This window comes from Myodes glareolus, chromosome 11 (assembly GCF_982192425.1).
Source record: "Myodes glareolus chromosome 11, mMyoGla1.1, whole genome shotgun sequence".
Lineage (NCBI taxonomy): Eukaryota > Metazoa > Chordata > Mammalia > Rodentia > Cricetidae > Myodes > Myodes glareolus.
This window is the reverse complement of record NC_142036.1, coordinates 74,424,668-74,449,747: the sequence shown is the minus strand read 5'-3', so window position 1 is coordinate 74,449,747 and position 25,080 is coordinate 74,424,668. Positions and strand designations below refer to the sequence as shown.

Genomic DNA, 25,080 nt, shown 5'->3' with positions numbered 1-25,080 from the left:
TCCTTGGGGTTATCATGCCACAGTGGTCATTATTTTCATTCACAGTTACTGTACAGGACTGAACAGGTCTACTTTTGATAACTAATAGTGATTAATGTGGAGAATAATGTCATGGCTGGTCAAGGAACTGAGAGCAAATGATTGTTGAGTGTGTAGTCTTAAATGACATACAAATATCTCCTCCTCCAAGGCTCAGGAAATACCACATAAGAGGGAGTATAAAAAGTGTAAGGAGTGAAAAATGAGAGGAAGCCAAAGGAATGCTGCTTTATGGCCCATGACCACAGAACTTATAGTTCATGGCACCTACCACTGTTTCCTACACATGGCCTGCATAGGATGGAGCTTTAAAAAATCAATTGTACATGTAGTTTGTACCATATAAAGGAGCTAATGGAAGTTGAGTTATACTGTAGGACAAGATGTCTTACATTACTCATGACTCACTGAAAATTTTCATACCTATGCCCAAATGAGTGACATTCATTAAACTGAAAAGATCACAAAGTAAAAAGAAAAGAAAAAGAAAAGTGAGATGTAAAATTGGTGAGAAGGAAAGGTGAAGATGGAAAGAAAATCTGATAAGCTGGATGGATGAGTATGTTAGGATGAGTGTACTAGTACACACAAACACTAATAAGTCTATTGTATCAAAAATCAATTATATACATCTGTAATTGGCAAAGCTATAATAATTTAAAAATCCAAGATGATGCTAAAAAACCAACAATATTTGTAATAAGTTGAAACTTATTAAAGTGTTTCATGGATATTTAAGATTAGTTACATCATTTCTCTATCTGAAGATACTAGGTCTAGTAATTTTATAAATGTTTATGAAGATTAAAACTGGGCTACTACCTACCTGATGACAGATATCACTGAGTGCTGTCATACCTTCATTCTAGTCACTAGGAAAAACAACTTGACACTTTTTGTCAATAGTTTTCTGTTTTTAAGCTGAATATTGTGGCTCATGCTTACAATTTCACCACTTGGGAGACTGAGACAAGAGGATTGGAAATTGGAAGGCAGCCAGGGGTACCTAGTCAAGCACTGTTTAGAAAACAAACAAAAGTAAGATAAAATTACTTACCTTTTCATCTCTGCTTTAGCACTAAAATGAAAGAAGTACCCATTGAGCTGTTAATCTTGTTATTTAGGAAGGTCATGCTTTTTGTCCACTCCCTATGAGGCTCTCAATGTTGTTTCCAAATAAAAAAATTAATTTCCTGAACCTCAGAAGAGAACTTCAGAATTCCATTCTGTTGTTGCTGTTCCTATTAAAACTTCAGGAAAAATGTGTTCAAGGTCACAAGGCAATTTTCTATGAAAATCAACACAGCAAACTGAAGCTTCATGGCCCTAGAAATTGGTTCTAATATTTGAAGGATTCCTTGGTTAGGACCAAATGAACTATTTCCTTGATTGTGACTAAATTAGCTTCTAGGGATGCATGCATGTTTATATGAGTGTTATCTACTCCATAGTCATTGATACCTACACATTAATTCAAGTAAATCACCCTAAATTTAAGTCGAGATTGTGTTTGATCAAAGTTACGGGATTTGGGTCTGAATTCTCTGAAGTGAGCTCCATCAGGCACAGTTTTGTGACTCATATCAGACAATGAGTGATGGCTGTCCGTGTCATTATTATTCACCCTAGCAAAGTCAAGCTGCAGTATGTAGTGAGACTGATGTTTCTATGTCCATGAATAGAATGGAGTCTGCCAGTCCATGCCAAGTCCTTGCTGAGAGTAATAGTGGAGAAAGAGAAGTGGAAAGGTTTGTGCACTATGAAGAGGCAGAATAGCTTGATGTGAGATGCTTGCACTGCCATCTAACGCCATGGTGATGTCTGGCCTATGCTGCCACTGAGGACCCTGTCTGGGTTATGGTCCTACCACAGCTGGAGTTGGTAGAGACCCACTGATGATGTTTGTATCTGTGTTATCACCAAAGGTTATGCAGAGGGCCAGTGGCCTATACTGAAGCCAGGAGCTGTGTTGAGGAAGCACACTGAGTTAGTAAACCTGTCAGGTTTTCTGTGCCCATGCCATTTGGGCCAGCCCTTTTATGCTTCCCAGTAGAGAGGAAGGACAGTTCTCCAGTACCATGTTACTGCTGGCATGCTGTGAACAGTAAGCTACCACCCAGCCCCAGATCCAAGGCTTTGAGTTAAACTACCCCAACATCTTCTTCATCTGTGAGTTGCTGGGGTAGGTATGATCATTTTGGGCACAGACAGTTTAGCTTGTTGCTATTAATGATTGAGATCCCATTTATTTCCTTTCAGGCAGGGTGGCACTAACTCACAGAAGAAGCCCACATTCCTAACATGTGACCTATTCTTCCTCTGAAGTCATCAGCATCAGGTCAAATTCTTTTTATGTTTTGTATTTGTGAGTCTGTTGTCTATAACCAGCCAGATGGAACCTCTATTTAGGGGTGGAGTGGAGGTAAGCTGGAGGGCAGGAGGAGAAGAGGGAGGAGGAACAGGTATTGTTATGTAAGAATGAATAAATAAATATACAAATAAACAAAGTAATTCAGTTTGATCTACTTTGGGCAACTCTCTGTTTGGGATCAAACTGGCCTAAAACACCAACTAAATCTCCAAATTCCCTAAGCAATAGTGACTGAACAATTTTAACCAACTTGGAAAAGGAGAATGAGGAATAAAGGATGGGATCCAGGTGCCATCTAAGACCCCTGATCTTTATAAAGTATATTCCATAAAATGAAATTGTAGCATATACAATTGATATTTGCCCATAAAATTTACTAATGTACCTGCTCCTTGCAAGTATTGGGGTTTGAAATTTTGTTTGATTTTCTTTGCATTTACTCTGATCTGTGTTAAAATTTGTATCATTCTCAGCTGACCACATAAACATCAGGATTTACCTTTGTAATGCTGAACCAGATTTAGTATATTTGGGAATTGTTTCACTATTGTATTGACACAAATACATTCACACTTATTTATTATGACAAAGGACTCCATAACAATTTAAGAATCTCACTATGAATGCTTATGACAAAAGATGTTGAGTATACATTTGTATCAAAGCAAATCTAATTTGACTAATGTAAGTGGCACATTCTGCCATGCAAGTATGCTGAGTGTCATCTGTAAATAAAATTCTAATTAATATTGGCATTGTAATAACACTGTTTTCTTAAAAGTGCTATTGTATACCACTGAAGTGCAATAAATGTGGCTTTTATTTAAAATTTATTTTTTCGTTTTACATACCAACCACAGTTCCTCCTCCATGCCCTCCTTGCGCTCTCCCCTACACTATTTCCCCACCAAATCCCACCTACCTCCAAAAAAGGCTAAAGACTCCCATGGGCAGTTAACAAAATCTGGCATATCAAGCTATGGCAGGAACAAGTCCCTCTGCCCTGAACAAGGTATCCTTCCATAGGGAATGAGCTCCCAAGAGCCAGTTCATGCAGTAAGAATAAATCCTGTTCCCACTGCCAGGATCCCTAAAGACTGCCTAAATCACAGAACTGTCACCCACATTTAGAAGGCCTAGTTTGGTCCTATGAAGGTTCCCTACCTAGCACTCCAGAGTCAGTGAGCTCCCACAAGCTTTGGTCAACTGTCTCTGTGAGTTGCCTCATCATGGTCTTAATCCCTTAGCTCACATACTCCCTCCTCCCTCTCTTTGACCGGACTCTAGGAGCTCAGTCCAGTGCTTAGCTGTGAATCTGTACATCTACTTCCATCAGTTACTGGATGAAGGTTCTGGAATGTCAGTTAGGATGGTCATCAATCTGATCACAGGGGAGGCCAGTTCAGGGACTCTCTCTATTATGGCTTAAAGTTTTAGCTGGGTAATTCTTGTGGATTTGTGGAAATTTCCCTAGCACCAGGTTTCTTCCTAACCTCATAATAGCTCCTTCTATCAAGATATGTTTCCTTGCTTTCCCTCTCTGTTCCTCCCACAACTCAACCATCCCATTCCCTCATGTTATTTTTCCTCTTCTCCTTCACCTCAGTCAACCCTCCCCCCACACTTCCAGTTTACTCAGGAAATCTATCTCCGTTCTCATGGGTTGTGGATTACAGCACGGTTATCCTTTTTCTTTGTGTCTAACACCTTTGTGAGTGAGTGAGTACATACTTGGCATTTCTGGGTCTGGTTTACCTCACTAAAGATGATTCTTTTTCAGTTCTATCCAGTTGCCTGCAAATTTAAAATGTCATTATTTTACCACAGAGGAATATTCAATTGTGTAAAAATATCAGATTTTCTTCATCCATTCTTTGGTTGAGGGCTGCCTAGGTTGTTTCCAGCTTCTCTCTATTATGAATAATGCTGCTATGAATATAGTTGAACAAATGTCCTTATAAAATGAGTGAGCATCCTTTGGATATATGCTCAAAAGTGTTATTACTGTGTCTTTAGGTAAGTTTCTTCCTAATTTTCTGAGAAACCACCATACTGATTTCCAGAGCTACTCTACAAGTTTGCACTCCCACCAGCAATGGAGGAGTGTTTCCCTTTCTGCACATCCTCTCCAGCATGGTCTGTCATCAGTGTTTTTGACTTTGGCCGTACTGAAAGACGCAAAATAGTATATCAGAGTATTTTGATTCGCATTTCCTAATGCCTAAGGATGCTAAACAATTCCTTAAATGTCTTTTGGCCAGTTGAAATTCTTCTGTAGAGAATTCTCTGTTAAAATCTGTACCAAATTTTTAGATAGGTTATTTTGAATTTTGATATCTAGTTTCTTAAGTTCTTTACATGTTTTGGAGATCAGTCCTATGTCAGATATGGGGCTGGTAAAAATCTTGTCACATTCTGTATTCTGCTGTTCTATCTTATTGACAAAGTCCTTTGCCCTACAGAAATTTCTCAGTTTCAGGAAGTCCCACTAATTGTTCTTTTAGTATCTATGTTGCTGATGTTATATTTAGGGAGTGGTCTCCATTACCAATGCATTCAAGGCTACTTCCCACATTCTCTTCTCTCAGTTTCAGTGTAACTGGATTTATGTTGAGGTCTTTTATCAACTTAGACTTAAGTTTTGTTCTGATGATATATATGGCTCAATTTGCATTCTTCTACACACTGACATCCAGTTATGTCAGCACTGTATCTTGAAGATGTTTTCTTTTCTGCACTGTACAATTCTGGCTTCTTTGTCAAAATTCAGGTGTTCATAGGTAAGTCAAAATCTTCGATTCAATACCGTTGACCAATGTGCACGTTTTTATACCAATACCAAGCTGTTTTATTACTACAGTTCTGTAGTATAGTTTGAAATAAGGGGTTGTGATGTCTCCAGACGTTAGTTTACTGTGCAAGATTCTTTTGGCTATCCTCGGTTTTTTTGTTTTAGCATATGGAGTTGTGTGTTGTCCTTTTGTGGTCTGTTAAGAATTGTGTTTGACTTTTGATAGGAATTGCATTGAATCTGTAAATTGTTTTCCTTAAGATTGCAGTTTTTATTATATTGGTCCTACCTATCCAAGAGCATGGGAGAGCTTTCTATTTTATGATCTCTTCTTCAACTTTCTTCCTCAGAGACTTAAAGTTCTTGTCATCCAGGCCTTTCACTTACTTAGATAGAGTTACCTCCAAGATATTTTATGTTATTTATGACTGTAGTAAAGAGTGATGCTTCCCTGATTTTTTTCAGCCTGTTTATCATTGTTGTATAGGAGGGCAATTGATTTTTTTAATAAATCTTTTGTCCTGCCACATTGCTTAAGAGGTGATTATCAGCTTTAGGTGTTTCCTGATAGAATTTTTAGCATCACTTATGTATACTATCATATATATATATATATATATATATATATATATATATATATATATATATATATATATCTGCAAAGAGTAAAAGTTTGATTTTCCTTTCCAAAGATTTGTCCCCTTGATCTCCTTTTGTTGTTTTATTACTCTAGGTGGAACTTTTAGCAATGTATTGAATAGGTATGGAGAGAGTGGACAACCTTGTCTAGTTCCTGATTTTAGTAGAAGTACTTTGAGTTCTCTCCATGTTGCTGGTTATTGGCTTGCTGTATATTGCTTTTATTATGTTTAGGTATTATTGCCTGTATCCCTGATCTCCCTAAGACCTTTATCATGAAGGGGTGTGGGATTTTGTCAAAGGTTTTTTTTTCAGTATGTAAACAGATGTTCATGTTCTCTTTTTCTTTCAGTTTGTTTATATGTTGGATTATATTGACAGATTTTCATGTGTTAAACCATCTCTGAACCTCTGGGATAAAGCATACTTTATCATGGTAGATAAATTTTTTGATGAGGAGCAGAAGGAGGGAGAACATGAAAAAGGATGTCAGGACTACGAGGAGTGCGTTCACCCACTGATACATGGGGACTGATCTAATGAGAGCTCACCAAGGCCAGCTGGACTGGGACTGAACTAGCATGTAGTCAAACCGGATTCTCTGAATGTGGCTGACTGAGAAGTCATTGACAATGGCACTGGGTCTTGTTTCGTCTGCATGGACTGGCTTTTTGGGATCCTAGTCTGTTTGGATGCTCACCTTCCTAGACCTGGAGGGAGGGGTGAGGACCTTGAGCTTCCCACAGGGCAGGAAACCCTGACTGCTCTTAGGACTGAAGAGGGAGGATGAGAGGGAGTGGGGGGAATGGGAGGGTATTGGGAGGAGGGGAGAAAGTGGAAATTTTTATAAATAAATAAATAAGTAAATTTAAAAAAAAATTTGATGTGTTCTTGAATTCAGTTTGCCAGTATTTTATTGTATTTTTTGCATCAATGTCTATAGGGAGATATGTCTGTAATTTTCTTTCTTTGTTGCAACTTTGTGTGACTCAAATATCAGGGTGACTGTAGCCTCATAAAAAGTGTTTGGCAATGTTCTTTATGTTTCTATTGTGTGGAATAAGTTGAGGAGTGTTAACTTTTTGAAATTCTGGTAGAATTTTGCCTTGAAACCAGCTGTCCCTGGGATTTTTTTGGTTGAGAGAATTTTAATGACTGCTTATATTTCCTTATGGATTATAGATCTATTTAAGTCGTTTATCTGGTCTTGATTTAATTTTAGTAAGTCGTACCTATCCAGAAGATTCTCCATTTCTTTTAAGTTTTCCGATTTTGTGGAGTACATATTTTCTAAGTGAGACATTGTGATTGTCTGGATTTCCTCAATGTCTGTTGTTATGTCCTATTTTTCATTTTTGGATTTTGTTAATTTGGATGTTCTCTCTGTGTCTTTTGTCTTACCTGATTAGTTCCGGTAAGGATTTGTCTATCTTGTTGAGTTTTTCTAAGAACCAACTTCTTGTTTCATTAATTCTTTGTATTGTTCTTTGTAGAAGGCCGCAACCACACTCTCCACCATAGATGGCGCTGCACCGCCAGGTGAGCTGGAAAGCTCACACGTGTTGATATTTTTCCACTACTCCCAAGGTTTCACCTGGGACTGGGAGCAGTTGACCAATCCAGGAATGACACGTCCAGAGCAGGGTCTGTTTCCTTTATAAGGGATGGGTTCCATCTTATCTGGGTCCCTGGCCATGTTGGCTTATGCTCTAGCTCCCAAGAGGATTAAAGCCATTCCTGCAGAAGGATCCTAGTGTTCCGCGTGGTTCTTGCTGGCGAGACGGTAGCGTGGGACAACTGGTGCCGAAACCCGGGACGCCGAGGAATCCTGACCACCGCACCGACGGGGATCTCTTGGATTCACCTTGGATTCAGGAAGGATTCAGAACTGCGGGTCTGCATAATCAGAGAGGTAATGTCTGTTCCTGGATTTTTCGGTTTTGAGCTTGAATTGTCTCCGCATTGGGAAGGTTTCATACAGGCCTTGATGCTTATCTTAGCAATTCTCTTATTTTCCGTCAGAAATTGCTTAAAAGATGAATCTTGCCAAGCGGTTGTTGCAAAGGCGGAGGAAATTCAGGACAGAATATCAGAAACTGAATGCAGTGGGAGGTTAGACGCGCGCGTGAGAAAAAAAATTAAGGAAAAAGGACCCTCCAGAAATTCTAAGGAAGTAAAAATGGGGGAGAACATTGGCCCACAAGGCCAAAAGCTTTCTGGTATCAATAATAAGAAAAAAGGAAAGAACAGTAATTTGCTGATCGAAAGTGACCTTGAAAGTGACCATGAAAGTGAGTACGAAAGTTCTGGCTCAGGAGAAGAGGAAGGAGAACTGGATACAGAGGAGGAAGTAGAATTAGCCAATGGCAGGGCCATGAGGTCATCCCAAACGGCCCATCCGCCTCATTATAGGCTACGCCCTCCCCCAATTGCCCCTTCGGCGCCTCCTTATGAGGAACGCCTTGGGCCAAAGACCTTTTCATTTATCCCTGACAAGGTCAAGAGAAAGCTACACTTGGCCTTCCCCGTTTATGAAGGGGAAAACGGGCGAGTACATGCACCTGTGGAGTACAACCAAATTAAAGAGTTAGCAGAGTCAGTCAGAAAGTATGGAGTGACTGCTAATTTTACCTTAGCCCAGTTGGACAGATTGGCCTTGTCTGCCATGACTCCAGCGGACTGGGAAGCAGTTGCAAAAGCATTGCTCATCAGCATGGGTCAATATTTGGAATGGAAAGTGCTGTGGCACGAGGTAGCCCAGGAACAGGCCAGAGCTAACGCTCAGGCCTTAACTCCAGAACAACAGCAATGGACATTTGACCTCCTGACTGGGCGAGGGCACTATGCCGCTGCCCAGACAAACTACCCTTACGGCGCCTACCGCCAGATAGCCGATACAGCTGTAAGAGCATGGAAAGCCTTGTCAAAAAAGGGAGAAGGGAGCACTCCGCTCACCAAGATTATACAAGGGACTCAGGAGCCTTTTTCAGATTTCGTGGCAAGAATGATTGAGGCAGCAGGACGCATTTTTGGCGATACTGATACGGCCACGCCCCTAATTGAGCAGCTCATTTTTGAGCAAGCCACGCAGGAGTGCCGTGCCGCCATAGCACCTAGGAAAAATAAAGGGCTACAGGACTGGCTCAGGGTCTGTAGAGAACTAGGAGGACCCCTGACGAATGCAGGTTTGGCTGCAGCCATCATGCAGTCACAAAAACACCCTTTTAAAGGGCCAGACAGAAGAGTTTGTTTTAAATGCGGGAAGCCAGGACACTTAAAAAGGGACTGTAGGTCATCAGAAAAGGAGAGAGCGCCCCCTATGCTTTGCTCACGCTGTGGTAAAGGTTATCATAGGGCAGAGCTCTGCCGCTCCGTTAGGGACGCCCATGGTAAAATCCTCCCACCATTAGGAAACCCACAGATTGATGATCCAAAAAACGGGATGGCGGGCCCTCGGTCCCAGGGCCCCCAAAAATATGGGAACAAGTTCGTCAGGGCAACGACCGAGGGACCCTCGGAGGCAGAACAAGAGTGGACTTGTGTGCCTCCACCGACTTCTTATTAATGCCTCAAATGGGGGTACAGCCCGTCCCTGTGCAGCTGCCTGAGCCCCTACCCCCTGGAAGCGTGCAGTGGCTACAGCCCTGGATCAACAAGCTACCATAGATACATCTATTAGAGGTAGAATAAAGAACAGGTGGATATCTTATGGCAGCTTGCCCAATTGGGCTATAAATGGAAAACTCCAGCCTTATGTGTGACCAGTATACCATATGAGAACTTTATAAAAGTGGCTAACTTGTCCCGAGAATTGTCTTTGTATCTTGCAGGAGAATTTTGATGATTTGCTGTCCTCCTTGAGATGGTCCATCGTGACAATCAACTCCACGCGAGTGGACATAAGCCTGGCCAAAGGATTCCAGTCCTGGATTGTGTCCTTCATCTCCTACTTCAAAGAATGGGTGGGGGTTGGAATGTTTGGAACAGTCCTATGCTATGGAATAGTGTTTCTCCTCTGGATGGTCTGCTGACTCAAATCCCAAAGCCATAGGGATAAAGTGGTTTTTGCTCAGCGCTGGCTGCCCTAGAACAGGGAGCCTCTTTTGATATGTGGTTATCTATGTTAAAGCAGTAAGGTTTAAGCCAACCAGCTCCTGCACCCCTAGGACTGTGGTCCATTGCACAGGGTGGAGTGCTTGGCTTAGCTAGCCCTGAAGGTTGTCGAGCTTAAGAGCATTGCACAGAGAATGACCCTCTCTGAGAGATAAGTCGCTCTGCTTAAGGGTTTCCTGCCATATATTCCCTTTCCCAGAAAATTGGCAGAGGGCAGGCCGGATAGGTTCCAGGTGTCATGAGCCTAGGGACAGATTCCGTGTAAGCCCATTTTAATGTTTTCATTTTGGGAAGTGCGACCTCTATCTTTACCTTCCTAGGGAGTTGCCTTTCTGCAAAGAAGTAAAATTAGGGGGAGATGTAGAAGGCCGCAACCACACTCTCCACCATAGATGGCGCTGCACCGCCAGGTGAGCTGGAAAGCTCACACGTGTTGGTATTTTTCCACTACTCCCAAGGTTTCACCTGGGACTGGGAGCAGTTGACCAATCCAGGAATGACACGTCCAGAGCAGGGTCTGTTTCCTTTATAAGGGATGGGTTCCATCTTATCTGGGTCCCCGGCCATGTTGGCTTATGCTCTAGCTCCCAAGAGGATTAAAGCCATTCCTGCAGAAGGATCCTAGTGTTCCGCGTGGTTCTTGCTGGCGAGACGGTAGCGTGGGACAGTTCTTTGTTTCTATTCTATTAATTTCATCCCTCAGTTTGATTATTTCCTATCATCTACATCTGCTGGGTGAGTTTCTTTCCTTTTTCTAGAGATTTCAAGTGTGCGATTTAGTCACTAGTGAGAGAGTTCTCCAAATGTTTTATGTAAGCATTTAGTGCTATGAACTTTCCTCTTAGCACTGCTTTCATAGTGTCCCACAAGTTTCAGAATGTTGTGCATTCATTGAATTGAATTGAAGAAATCTTTAATTTCTTAATTTTTTCTTTGACCCAGTGTGCTGATTCATTTAGCATTGCTCAGTTTCCATGAGATTGTAGACTTTCTGATTTTGTGTTGTTGAAGTCTTACAAACATAGGAAAGTATAGTTTTCTCAGTCACAAAGACAGCTAGCTTTAGACTTCAGAATAAACTCAAAACGTGCTGGTTGCCCTGGAGATGAATACCTGGTTGCCCCTAGATACAAACACATGAGGCCATTTGTTCTGGTGTTTATTCCTGATTCAAGGTCAGAGTTTGAGCAATGTTAGTAGACATAACTTTCTCAGTAGTTGATTTATTGCACATAGTCCACAGCTGAGTTTATGTTACAGGCTCGAGGTTCAGCCAACTATCTGTTTACGTTCTGCCTGGGAACTCTCATCACGTTAGACCTACATATATGGCCAAGCATTACTCAGTGGCTGGTCAATGTGATCTCTCAAGCCTAAGAGAAACTGTGTGATTTATCTTGTGTTACGGGTATGGGTTGGCCCTTTGAATGTAACATATAATTTTCCAGAGTTTGGCTATTAGAGGGAACTGTGTAACTGCAGAAGAAGCTTTGTAGCAATATGTAAGGAAGTGGCTGTGGAAAGAGGAAAAAACGGTGAGAGATGAAGATGAAGCATGAGAGAATGTGAGAGAGCAAATGAGTGGGTGAATGAATAATGTAGAATTGTGTGTGTGTGTGTGTGTGAGAGAGAGAGAGAGAGAGAGAGAGAGAGAGAGAGAGAGAGAGAACTGTGTGAAAGAGCTGCAGCTACATAGATGAACTGTGCTCCCTAGGAACAGTATGAAGTGCTGTATGGTTGGAGAACCGTGTAAATGAGATGTATAGCTGTGTCTATGTGGAGATTTGTAGCTGTGTGGAAGCAAGGAAGATGAAGCTATATAGAAAAGGGACATAGAAGAGAAATGTATGTAAAAGAAATATGTATAGCCATGTGAAAATAGATGCAACTGGATAGAGATGCATTGCCAAGTAGGAGAGAGATATATGTATATAAAGAGAAACATAAAGCTGTATGGAAAGAATGTAGAAGTGTGGAGACAGAGAGATTCTCAGAGAGCAATCTAAGTTGAAGAAAAAGAGAAAGTTTCCATCAGAAAGTTTAGCACAATTAATAAAAACTCAGATACAGAAATTGGGGTTTAACCTAAAGGTCAGAAAAGCAAAACAATCAGCCACTGGTTCTTACCTCTACCTCAGTCCAAAATGACAAGTCTTCCTCCAGGAATCTCAGAATGAGACTGAGACTGAAAACTGTCTCCTCCTGTTTTATAATTCTCTCTAGTTCTGGGATTAAGGGCATGAACCACTGCCCTTACTATGGCAAGCTAGTGTGGCTACTAGGGTTAAAGGTGTGTGTCATTGTGGTTACTAAGATTAAAGGTGTGTGTTATTGCTGCCTGGTATATAAGGCTTGCCAGTTTTATTTTTTATTTTTTGATCTTCAGGCAAGCTTTATTTATTAAAATACAAATGAAATGCCACTAAAAGAAAGTGCCTTATTTTTACCCTTAGATAAAAAGTTTCCAAAAGCCCTGTTACTCTGAGGTCTTCTACTCACTACCCGAAAGAAGTTCTGGGAGCTAGACTCCCAGACTACGAAGCTTTCATTTCTTTGGGTAACTTTTAATGAATGCTAGGAGTAAAGCCAAACTCCTAGTCAGGTGGCAAACAGATATTTAAAGCAGGTGATGGCTTAGAATGCTAATGCTCCACAGACCTTTGATTTCAAATGCTTCTACGAGTGTGATTTTTAGAGATAAAAAGCTGAATGAAAAAAAAATGTGGAAGAAACAATTGGCCTATCTCAAAAATGCAAAGAAGAAATATTGTATTTTGGCAACTATGCATTTAGCCTACAAACAGTGAGTCCAAATTGGAATGGAAGTCAGTGATATGAAAAGAATATTTTTCGAAAAGACATATTATACTGAAATCGCAAGACTGAAAAACTCTGGATGTTTTTAAGAATAATGTAAAGGCATAGGATTCTGTTGACAATCGAAAAGAATGGATCAAAAGCTCCAGGAAAGATAAAATGCTCTGAAAAATAATTGCTTGAATATGCAATAAAATAGAGTACATTATAAGTTGAGTAATTATTGTTATTGTATCCTTTTATTATATACAAGGTTACCCTGCCTTGCTGAGTATTCATTTGAGTACATCCTATTCAACATGAATCTTTCATAGTTGTCCCTAAAGTTTCTTTCTACAATACTTGACTTCCCCAAAATGACTTTATCTACAGAAGTGTTAATCTTTTAAAATGTTAAGCATAGGGTTTTAAAAATGGCTTATTAAGTACTTGCTGCCCAAATGGAGGATCTTGGTTTGGCTCTTAGTACACACTTTCTGCTGGATGTGCTGGCATCTGTCTATGATCCCAGTGCTCTTATGGAAGGCAAAGGTAGAGGAACACCCAGGAGCTCCTGGTCAGCTAGCTTGGTGAACATATGACAAACAAAAGACCATGCCTTAAATGAGGTGGAAAGCAAGGAGTGACACCCTTCCAAGGTTGTCTTTGTACATATACACATGAACATGCATGTATATGTCCATGTACCACACGCAGTGAAAATAGAGAGACAGGAGTAAGAAGGATAGTACCTACCTAAGTTCCTGCCAAGTGTGGCCACTGGAGGTCCTGTGTGTCAACTCTTTCTTGGTATTGGGAACTGACACAAAGAAATGGGCATGGGATAGAATGGGGAGAGTAATGAGAGGGTGTTATATGAAGCTTTTGATATTATTTACTGGCCTTCTTCTGATACTCTAGAAATTCTATCTCAGGTATTAGTTTTAGTTCAAATATCAAGGTCTACGATTAAGCACACGTTTTAATGCAATACTGCAATGCTTATGATTTGATTTCACTTAACCTAGTGTTTGAGATGAAATTATTTCCAGTTTCATTACCCACTCAAATAAGAATAATTATGTAATGTTAATAAATATTAATTAGCTAAAAAATTAAGCTTCAAATTTATATTCAAGGCAAGCTGAAATTACTTGAAGGGTAAGAGGCAAAGACAGTCTACAAGCAAGACAAATATGGGCACAAAATGTGTTGTGCTATTCTTAATGTTGTTTATTATATATTAAGCATAGATGAATTATAGAATTAAGGAGGAGAAAAAAACAAATATATTTTCAAAATATATATATACTGTCTGTATAGGTAAATTTCATTATATATGTATGTTTATAATTTGAAATTATGTCATTTACTTAAGTATATCTTGGAATGAATGGATACCATTGAATTAATTTGAGTGAATGTCTACATACAGATATGTCTATCTTATTTATGAAATAGTTATTATGTTTAATATTACTGAAAACAATAAGATTATTAATGTTGTTTTCTTAAATATTGTTGTGTGACACTATTCCTCACCCCAGACAGTAATTATTGACAAATCAAAGTAATGATACTATCAAAGTTGAACTTGTTAATCCAATGAGTTTTATTATTAGGGTTACCTATAGGAATATATGTCACGGTTACATGCAGGAGCAGAAGAAGCTCAAAGATAGCTACCTCACCAAGTGCCAACATAACATAGGTGATAACAAACTTCAGCAAGAAATTTGGAGCACACAGTCTTCTGTCACATTAACAAATAAAGAACCTACTTTTTGGATAATCCTGGTGGTCTGAGGATCTTTCAGGAATCTCTGCTGGTTACTAATGCTTTCAGGAAGCTCATCTAATCCGTCTTTTGTGTGCAACTGTTTGACAAGGAGCGTGTATACAAAGTATTAATGCTTATATAATCTCAGGAAAGGAGGGACGTAATTAATCTGAAGAGTTTCAGGAACTTTCTAAAGTCATTGAGTCATTTACTTCCCGAGCTTAAGAAGCCTCCCTGTGGGGTGGGTTGTTTCATCTCTTCTTGGAATTTTCAGTTTTTTCACCTCCTGTTGAATATCCTTTGACTTCTTTTTTTCATAACTTCATTTACTGAAATTACATTATTCAATAATTTCCTGCCTTTCCTGGCCTCCTTTCAATCCCTTCCAGGAAACTCCATTGCTAATTCTTAAGTTCATGGGTGATTTTTATTTTACTGTTTTTACATATATACACATATGGAATAGATATGAATAGTGCATGGTGTATACATATATGGAAAAATCACATCGTATCAGAAAAGCTTTATTTAATTAACTTGCATTACTGTTAATTGTCAAATTGAATTGCCTCCATATATTATGGCTATATGTTTATTATAAATACCTTGGGTCTCCCTTTTTATAAGCACTTTTTTTTAAGTCAGTAAAGAACAAATCAGTTAGAAATGTTATTTAAACAAGAAATATTTGCTAATTATTGTTTTATGTGTAGTAACAATATTTTCCCTTAAACTTTGTTTTCTTTCTATCATCTTCTTATATAGTGCTTACCTATCATCACTGGGATTCAATCTCTAGGCACTATAAAAACAAAATGAAATTACTTACACACACACACACACACACACACACACACACTGTTAATGCTCTTGATTAAACCATTTGATATTTCTTACTAAGATACCTATTACCCAAAAATCCACATATTGAGGCACGCATTTTTCCTTCATTATTCACAACCTAGACATGTTTTATTTCATGCTTGATGTACAACATCCTTACATACCTTTTTGTCTTTAAGAAGATGTTGCTATCCTTGACATTGGTTAATGAGCATCTCAAAGACTAAGGTAATGTTTGAGTATATAACCTAGCTACCCAGAGGTTATCATTGTAAAATCAGATCCATTTTGAATCATGAAAATTATTCAGTCTTACACTTACTTTAAAACCAGTCCCAATTCACACATTTTTTTTAAAAAACTCCTTACTAAAGTTATTAATCTTGAAAAATCAAAGCGAAGAACATCAGGCAATTGAACTGTAGAAAAGATATGCTCTTATTGCTTCCATCTGAGATTGTTATTTTAATAGATACCTACTTCTTTTGTGTCTTTCCTGAAATGCACTCAGGTTTCACTTCTTTTCTGTTCTAAAAGCCACATATTGATTTAATTTCCATGTACTTGAGTTTTCAATAGGGCTAGGACTCTTCATTTACCCTCCATGTTTCACATTAATACATTTACATCTATAGAAAATGGACTTGCAACAATGGTAATGATACCTGTCTCAGCATTATCTCAAAAACACACTTCCATAATGAGAACAGGAGAAAATTTACATTCTGATTATTGACATTTAAGTATACAGAACATAACTCTGCCATTATTTACAAGTGGCTTATTACTTTCCTGAATATACATAGAGAGTTTGTTAATTATATACCATAACATAGAAAAGACATTCTTGTACCTTTTCAATACCCCTTTCTCCCTGTAATTACCTTTTAAGTAAGACAAGCATCTTGACTTGGTTATCATAAATGTATATTCTTTGACATTTATATACCTTAAATGGAATCATTAAATTTTAAACCTTTATGATAATAAATACATTCTTATTTCTTAGCATTTTGAAAGTGTAGGGATTCAGGTATGATAAAATTTCGGTATACTTCTTTTTTCTTGGGTTATGCTTCATATGCAGCAATGTTCATTAAAAGCTTATAGTATAAGAGATGCCATACTAAGGACTTGAAAATATATGAAGATAATTGGTATATTTTCTGTTATGTGTGACAGCAAAAGTAATGCCTTCATTTTCTGTCATTATGGGAAAATATATGAATCATGTTCCAACCAAAGCATAAGAGGAAGTTATGGAGTGTGTGGCTACTGTACTCAGAGACGGACAGCAATTAAGAGCATATCCAATTTATTTAACTAAATGGACTCTTCAACATTCCCTGGAAGTTAGTTTCCTTGAGAATATTATACCCCTACCCTTTGTAACTGGTTTCTGAAGATGTTTAATTGTAATGTGAAAATGGTAGATATGACAATGCTTGAATTTCAGCAATGAACATACAAAATTTAGTAAGTAATAATGTTGTGGGAAACTAATGTTCTTTCAAATGATGTTTCAAGTAATTTTTACTTGGTAAATGGGCAAATCATGAAGCCAAGATTGAATTCCATAGAATAAATATGAAATTGTCACAGTCTACAATATATCAGAAACTCAGAAATATGCATACTGACATTAAGAAATGAAATTACTAAGTCTCCTCCCCAACTCTGCAATAGAACACCTACTGCAGCTTTCCCTCCTCACTATTCCCATCTCTTGTAGATCTGACATCACATGCCTCTTAACCTCTTGCCTCCCTCTCATTTCCAACCAGACAGCACAGAGCCATTATGATCTCTTAAAATTCATAGAGGAACCAGAAAATATGAAACAAAGCACCCAACCAACAAAGACAGAACCAAAAACATCATCTATACTATAGTCATCCCATTGTGAAGTGCCTAAATACCATTGTAAGAACATAACCAATAATAGCAATGGAATTATGTCCCAAGTTAAACCCATCAACTCTACCATAGCAACCTCTAAACATTCCAACAAAGCTGGAATCCTGAGAAAAAGACTTTGAGCCACCCCTATCCCACTCCATGCAGCCAGGATGGGCAGAACTCAGCCCAATGCAAAAACAAGGGGCCCACCAGAGGTCAGTTCCTTGGCAGCTGGGACCCATAACGATCTCTTTGTGATGCCAAAGCTTTCCCCAGCCTAGTGTCATGGCAAACTGAGTTGGTCAAGGAGACCCACACTCCGGTCTGCAGCTGTCTGTTCCAGGCTCTGAGGAGAAAGCATGGGCATACCTGCCATCTTGCAGCACCAGCCAGGAAGGCAGTAGGCTGAGGTGAGTAACTTGATTGCCACTCAGGGCCAAGGTAATATCTGTGCCTGGGATGTTCCTAGGACCCACATGTGAGTTTCTGGCTTGACACAGCCATGGTCTTCATTGATGTCCCTGGTCTGTGATAACAACATAAGACAAGAGGACAGGACTGTATAGAGTTGTCCCTGCCCATCACTGGTTACAACCCTTGGAAAATTGGTCCCCACCCCTCACTGGCTGAAGCACTTAGGAAAGTGTGTTCTACACCTTACATGGGCAGCACAGTAGAGCTTACTATGTGCAGGGGCATAAGTAAAATGGCTCTCAGGGCATGAGAATGGAAGAGCAAGTTGCGCCTCTCTTGTATCCCATGTGGTTACATTGATGAGAGAAAGATGCTTTCCTCCTCCCAACACCATCAGTGGTAGGTGGGGGACTTGACACAACCCCTCTTCATCTGAATCACCCAGGAGACCAGACATGCTCAGTAAACTTATTGTGCAAGCACCAGATGCCAATAAGATATACATACATACATATATATATATATATATATATATATATATATATATATATATTCATGGAAGAAAAATAGCACAATCATTCAGATGAATTTTTATTACACATAAAAGCAAACGAGGATTTTCCAGAATTTGCCTGTGGTTATTTTACTGTGTGTGGATTTTACTTGCTGCAATACAAACTTACTAAAAGCAAGTAACGTTTTTCCCCTGGGTAGGTTCCCATCATCCATCACAGCGTCCATGCAGAGACTGGAAAGCTGTTTCCCATTGGAAAAGAAAAAGAAGCACATATGGGGGAACATAACCTAGCCCTGGTCACAGAAACTTACCATGCTGCATTTCAAGTAACAGTATGCTAGCCAGCTCCTGTTCTATACACAAAATTAATCATTATCAGGGAAAAAACATTTCGCTTTCTATGGTCCCTTGTTAAAAGGTATGCCCATCACTGTTCATTTAAATTTAATCATTCAGGCTTAAAGAAACAGGATGTGAAGATGATATGTGCATTTCAAACACAATGTGGTTGTCTTTGGAGCAGAAATTAAGTCATAAGGTGAGAAGGCAGTATTGAATTGTGAGAACGGAGGAGGACAAAGAGTAGGAGATTTTTAATCACAGGCTTTAATTTAAATCAGAAATTTCTGTAGAGAATTCCTTTGATAATTGCTTTTAATTTCTCTATCATTTGTCTTTTATGTTTTTAGCTATGTTCATTATAAGGAAGATTTTAAATTTCAAATAATGGTGAATACTGAATTCTCTATTGCCTCAATTTTCGTTTCACCAAATTCTGTTAAAATTGAAATGAACAATGCATTCTGATGCATCCAGTTATTAAGGAACATTTGACTAGTCAAATAGAACTTTATAAAACTTAGTTCTTCTATTTTGGCATTCTATTTAATGTATTTTTGTAGCTTTTTATTGCTCTTATTGTACCAGTTTTCAGATATAATTAATTGTGCCAGCACAGAGGTTTATTAAGATGCTTTGACACAGTAAACAGTGGAGAAGTATGATATATAGATATGAATGTATGTACGTGTGTGTGTGTTATTTTATTACTTTATGTAAAACAGTTGGATATTAATTGTTTAAAATTGCTAAGTGTTTTCCAAATAGTTATATCAATTGTGCACATAAAAATTCTAAATATCAAATTAAAGTTGCTCCTTATAACGTTATTCTCTCCACTCAAAAAATTCTTCATCAGTGCTCGCTTCGGCAGCACATATACTAAAATTGGAACGATACAGAGAAGATTAGCATGGCCCCTGCGCAAGGATGACACGCAAATTCGTGAAGCGTTCCATATTTTTTTTGCAAGAGACTTGATTCTGAAGGGGTTCCCAGGCCCAAGGAAAGGTCCCCAGATTGTACTCTGGGCAGCAGAGGAGAGGGTGCCTGAACTGGCCTTGACCCATAACCATACTGACGAATATTTTGCATGTCACCACAGAACCTTCATATGGCGATGGATGGAGATAGAGACAGAGACACATATTGGAACACTGGACTTAACTCCCTAGGTCCAAATGAGAAGCAGAGGGAGGGAGATCGTGAGCAAGGAAAGCAAAATCAGAGGGGGCCTTCATCCGACGATGGATGGCGATAGAGACGGAGACCCACATTGGAACACTGGAAGTCAGTACCGCGAAGGGTGCGTTCACCCACTGATACAAGGGGACTGAATGAATCAGAGCTCACCAAGGCCAGCTGGACTGGGACTGAACGAGCATTTGATCAAACCGGATTCTCTGAATGTGGCTAACATGGGGGCTGACTGAGCCCCCGAGGTCCAAATGAAGACTGAGAAGCCATTGACAATGGCACTGGGTCTTGTTTCGTCTGCATGGACTGGCTTTTTGGGATCCTGGCCTGTTTGGATGCTCACCTTCCTGGACCCGGAGGGAGGGGGGAGGAACTTGGATTCCCCACAGGACAGGAAACCCTGACTGCTCTAAGGACTGAAGAGGGAGGACGAGAGGGAGTGGGGGGAATGGGAGGGTATTGGGAGGAGGGGAGGAAGTGGAAAGAGTGTTTTCGGATACTTGAATAAACAAAAAAAAAAAAAAGAAAGAAAGAAAATTCTTAATCAGTGTCTTAGAGTTTCTATTGCTACGATGAAACAACATGACCAAAATGCAAATTTGGTGGGGGAGGAGGTTTTTTTTGACTTATACTTCCGTATTGCTGTTCATCACTGCAGGAAGTCAGAACAGGAACTCAAATGGGGCAGGATACTGGAGGCTGTAGAGGTGTTGCTTACTGGTTTGCTTCCCCTGGTTTGCTCAACCTGCTCTCTTATATATCCCAGGATCAGCAGCCCAGAATAAGCACCACCAACCATGAGCTGGGTCCTCCCCCACTTGATCACTGATTGAGAAAATGCTTTACTGCTCCATCTCATGGAGGCATTTCCTCAACTGACGCTCCTTTCCCTCTGATGACTCCAGCTTCTATCAAGTTGACACACAAACCAGCCAGTAAAATCAGTAATAAATGTACGTTTATACTATAACAAGATTACAATACAATGTTTAAGTGTCAAAGAATCACACCTCATCTCCATATACTATAAAGCTAATGCTTATATATTTGCTAGAATCTAACGTCAGACTAAATTCAAAACAGCTTATAGAAATGGAAGCTTTTATCTAAACCTGATTATTTTATTTAACTTTTTAGATTTATTACTTTATTTTATGTTTTCCCAGCACATATGTATGCATACCACATGAATACCCAGGTCCTGCAGAGGTAGGAGAGTGCTGCATCCCCTGACATTGAAGTCACAGACTGTGAACCACTGTGCGGCTTTAATAAGCAGAACCCAGGTTCTCCAAGAACAGCAAACGTTCAGAACCACTGAGCCAATTCTCTAGCTCCCAAATCTTATTCTTAAAAATCACATGCTATCCACACTCTTCTTGTTGTTACTTCTGCCACAAAGAAAAACTTAGCAGGAAGTTGTATTTATCAACCCCTGTGGTAATCTAATGAACCGACCTTAAACACACACTAATATCTAGCTGCAGACGAAGCAGTCTATAATCTGGATAGTTATGAAATAACTAACATCTACAAGAATGAGCAGTGATTTCTGCTATAAGAAATAAGAATAATAAAATCTCACTACAGAATTACTTTTCTTCTTAGTATTCATTTTATGTGCATAACTAAGAATTTAAATCCTCTGTGTAAACCAGTCATAACTAAATTAGAAAAGGAATTAACAGTGAATGTTTTAGTTCTTCCAGTATAACTTTGAATATTTCACAAAATAATACTGCTCTATTGGAATCAATCTTTACTAGCTTATACTCTACACAAAAGTTATCATGAAACCAATAATGTGTTTTCATTTGCAACAATTCTTGTGATAGACATAAATGATCCTTGAGCCTTCTTTCTTATTTCAAAATGAAGATGAACTCTGGGATCTGAGCCTGTTACCCAGGGAAAGTCTGTTGTCCAATTCATTTCTTCATAAATAAACCCTCTCTCTATCTCATATACACATCATCCACCACATACACATATGCACATACACATACACACAAACACACACCACAAATAAACATGAAAAAAGAAACAAATAAGTTAATGAGGGCTTGGGAGAGGCTTCAATGCTCAGATCTCCCTAACCAATTCCTGGGTATGGCGAACTAACTGTAATTCCAGCACTTGGAAGGTAGAGACAGAAAATCCCTAGAGCAAGTTGACTAGTCAGACCAGTCATATCAGTGAGGTCTGAGTTCAACTGAGAGATCCCACCTCATTGAATTTAGTTGGCCTTATCAAGAAAGACTTTTTCTATCAACTTTAGACCTCTCTTATACACACACACACACACACACACACACACACACACACACACACATGGGACCATGCAAAAACACACATACACACCATGCCACACACATGACAAAGAAAAGTAATAAATAACCACAGCAACCATCACACGATACTAATTGACAAGAGTTTTTCTATAGAGCAGAAAGTGCAGCAGAATAGATACTGAAGGAACGTGGGTATTGATGTCAAGACTGAGTCACTGAATCAACACACTTTGATGTAGTTCTTAAAAGACAAATTTCTTTTTAAACTCATCAGTTGATATTTATATTATTGCTTCACAGAGTCTTCTGATATGTACTCCTTTTATTGCTTTTAGGAAGCATGACTAGCATAAGTTCTGTAGTTCTTTACCTTCGATGCTGGGGCTGGCATTACTCTCAATGACAACTTTGTAAAGCTCTTTTCCTGGTACGACAATGAATTCCGCTACAGCAACAGAGTGGTGGACTTCATGACCTACATGGCCTCCAAGGAATAAGAAGCCCGCCCTGGACCACCCACCCCAGCAAGGACACAGCAAGAGAGAGGCCCTCGGCTGCTGAGAAGTCCCTGTCCTAACTCAACCCTTGACACTGAGCATCTCCCTCACAGTTTCCATCCCAAACCCCCAGATAGCAGGAGAGGCTTAGGGAGCCCTACTCTCTTGAATACCATCAATAAATTTCCCTGCATCCCTTCAAAATATGCTTTCTAGGGTATGTCTGTCATATTAAAATATACTTTAAGTGCTTTACTTGCATATTTGATTACTTATTTTTATCTTTATTTTTGCAGTTTGGGTGTGAATAATCAGATCTCAGGAGTTAACATCTATTACAAACAAGCAGTTATATCTCTAACTCTAAATATAAACTATGACCATAATATTTTAGATTTGCTTTTTGCTCAGTTTCCTTTCTCCATTTTCTTTCATTGTTATTCTTGACTTATTTGCAATTTACTAAACCTTATATCACAAGTTATAGTATTAGAATAGTCAGTTCCATTTACAGTTTCAAAAAGAGGGGAGGGTGTATGCTTAAGACTCGGAATAAGCCCACTCCCACTCCCATGCTCCCAACTTTTTCCCAACAGGCTTGTTTGCTTCCAATTTCCAAGAGGATCTATATATGTTTTTCTTTGGGTTCACCTTGTTATTTGGCTTCTCTAGGCTTAATGTCCTTTGTTTATGGCTAGAGTTCACTCATGAGTGAGTACATACCATATTCATCTTTTTGGGTCTGGGTTATCTCACTCAGGATAGTGTTTTCTATTTCCATCCATTTGCATGCAAAATTCAAAATGCCATTATTTTTACAGCTGAGTAGAAATCTAATGTGTATATATTCCACACTTTCTTTATCCATTCTTCCATTGAGGGGCATCTAGGTTGTTTCCAGGATCTAGCGATTACAAATAAAGCTGCTATGAACATAGTTGAACAAATGCTTTTGTAGCATGATTCTGCATCTCTCTCTGAATGTGGCTGACAATGAGGGCGGACTGAGAAGCCAATGATAATGACACCGGATTTGGATTCTACTGCATGTACTGGCTTTTGGGGAGCTTAATCTGTTTGGATGCACACCTTCCTAGACCTGGCTGGATGGGGGAGGGCCTTGGACTTTCCACAGGGCAGGGTACCCTGATTTCTCTTAAGACTAGAGAGCAAGGGGGAGGGGGGTAGTGGGAGGAAAATGGGAGGATGGGAGGAGGTGGAAATTTTTAATAAATAAATAAATAAATAAATAAATAAATTATTTTTTAAAAAGACTTGGAATAAGAACGAAAGTAGGAGATCCAAACAGCATATACATATTCTGGGCCCAGACAAAGCCAGAACTACATAAACCTCCTAAATATTAAAAGAGGCATGGATTGGTTACTTAATTCTTTATAGAGAATAGAATACTTTTCATCCCATATTAATTCACCAGATATTTGTATCCTGCTAATTAAATGCAAGATAAAAGGTATCAATAAAGTAAAGTTTATATGTTTGTAAATCAAGTCTATGAATGGCAGTCTAGCTAAAGAGAAAATTGATGATATTACAGATCTTTGGATTTTCATGATCCAGAAAAATTAAAGTTGATAAATAAAAACAGTAAGTTTGATTTGTAGAAAAGTGCAGATCAAATTTCTATGCTAAACTTACGAATATAAAAGAACATTTTAACATATTCTAAGTAACTTAGTAGTGTTTTATGAATCATCACAATAAAGTGTCAATAAAACCAGAATGCCAGGTTCCTAGATTGTCTCTACCACTCACTGCAGATACCTTTAAACAAATTAATAAATTTTCCTAGTCCCAATCTTTTCATCTGCAAAATGGAGGTGATAGCACCTATTACCTTGATATAGTAGCCAACAGCTCAAGTGATCATTATAGGAATTAAAAGACAGAAGACTAATGTTTTTATAACATTACACATACATAAATGTAAACTGTTGTATGTATCCTCATGCATAAAAGTATCCATTATACATGCATAAATGAAAATCATAACCTAAAGTTTTTCAATTTTAACTTTAATTGCCACATATATGATAATTTCTTCAAGGAAAAGTTGAAAATCTTCAGTCTCTTTTCTTACTGTCTAAATGTTTATTTCTTTTGCTACATACTTTTGGAATAATAAATATATTAATCACAGTAATAAGGCATAAATTAATTTCAATTAAATAATTGCATTGAATATATTTTTCCTAATTATTTTGTACTTCATCAGAAATAAAAATGGCAATGTTTACTATGTATTTCAACCAGTATTGGGATATTTTTTCTTCACTTAATTCAGATTGTTTTTAGACAGCTGCTCAACCATTATCCACATAAACAAAGAAATTTATTACAGGGGAGCTTAATCACATTGACTCTGCTTTCACAGTGTTATATTATAATATCACAGTTTTTCCAGACTACCAGTGTTACAATCCATAGGGATGTCAACATTCTTCATAATCATCCAACACTTAGTGAGAAGTGGCCAGATTCCATACATCTTTGTCCAGGGAGCACTAGACACAGAAAGCACCTTAGAGCACAT

The 25,080-nt window shown here is 38.7% G+C and overlaps 1 non-coding gene across 1 annotated transcript; it reads left to right on the top strand.

Annotated features, from left to right (window-relative positions):
* Nucleotides 1-19,399: 19,399 nt before the first annotated feature.
* Nucleotides 19,400-19,506, top strand: LOC148120539 (U6 spliceosomal RNA). Its single transcript, XR_015739350.1, has one exon. It is a non-coding gene; the product is annotated as a U6 spliceosomal RNA (small nuclear RNA).
* The last annotated feature ends 5,574 nt before the right edge of the window (nucleotides 19,507-25,080 follow it).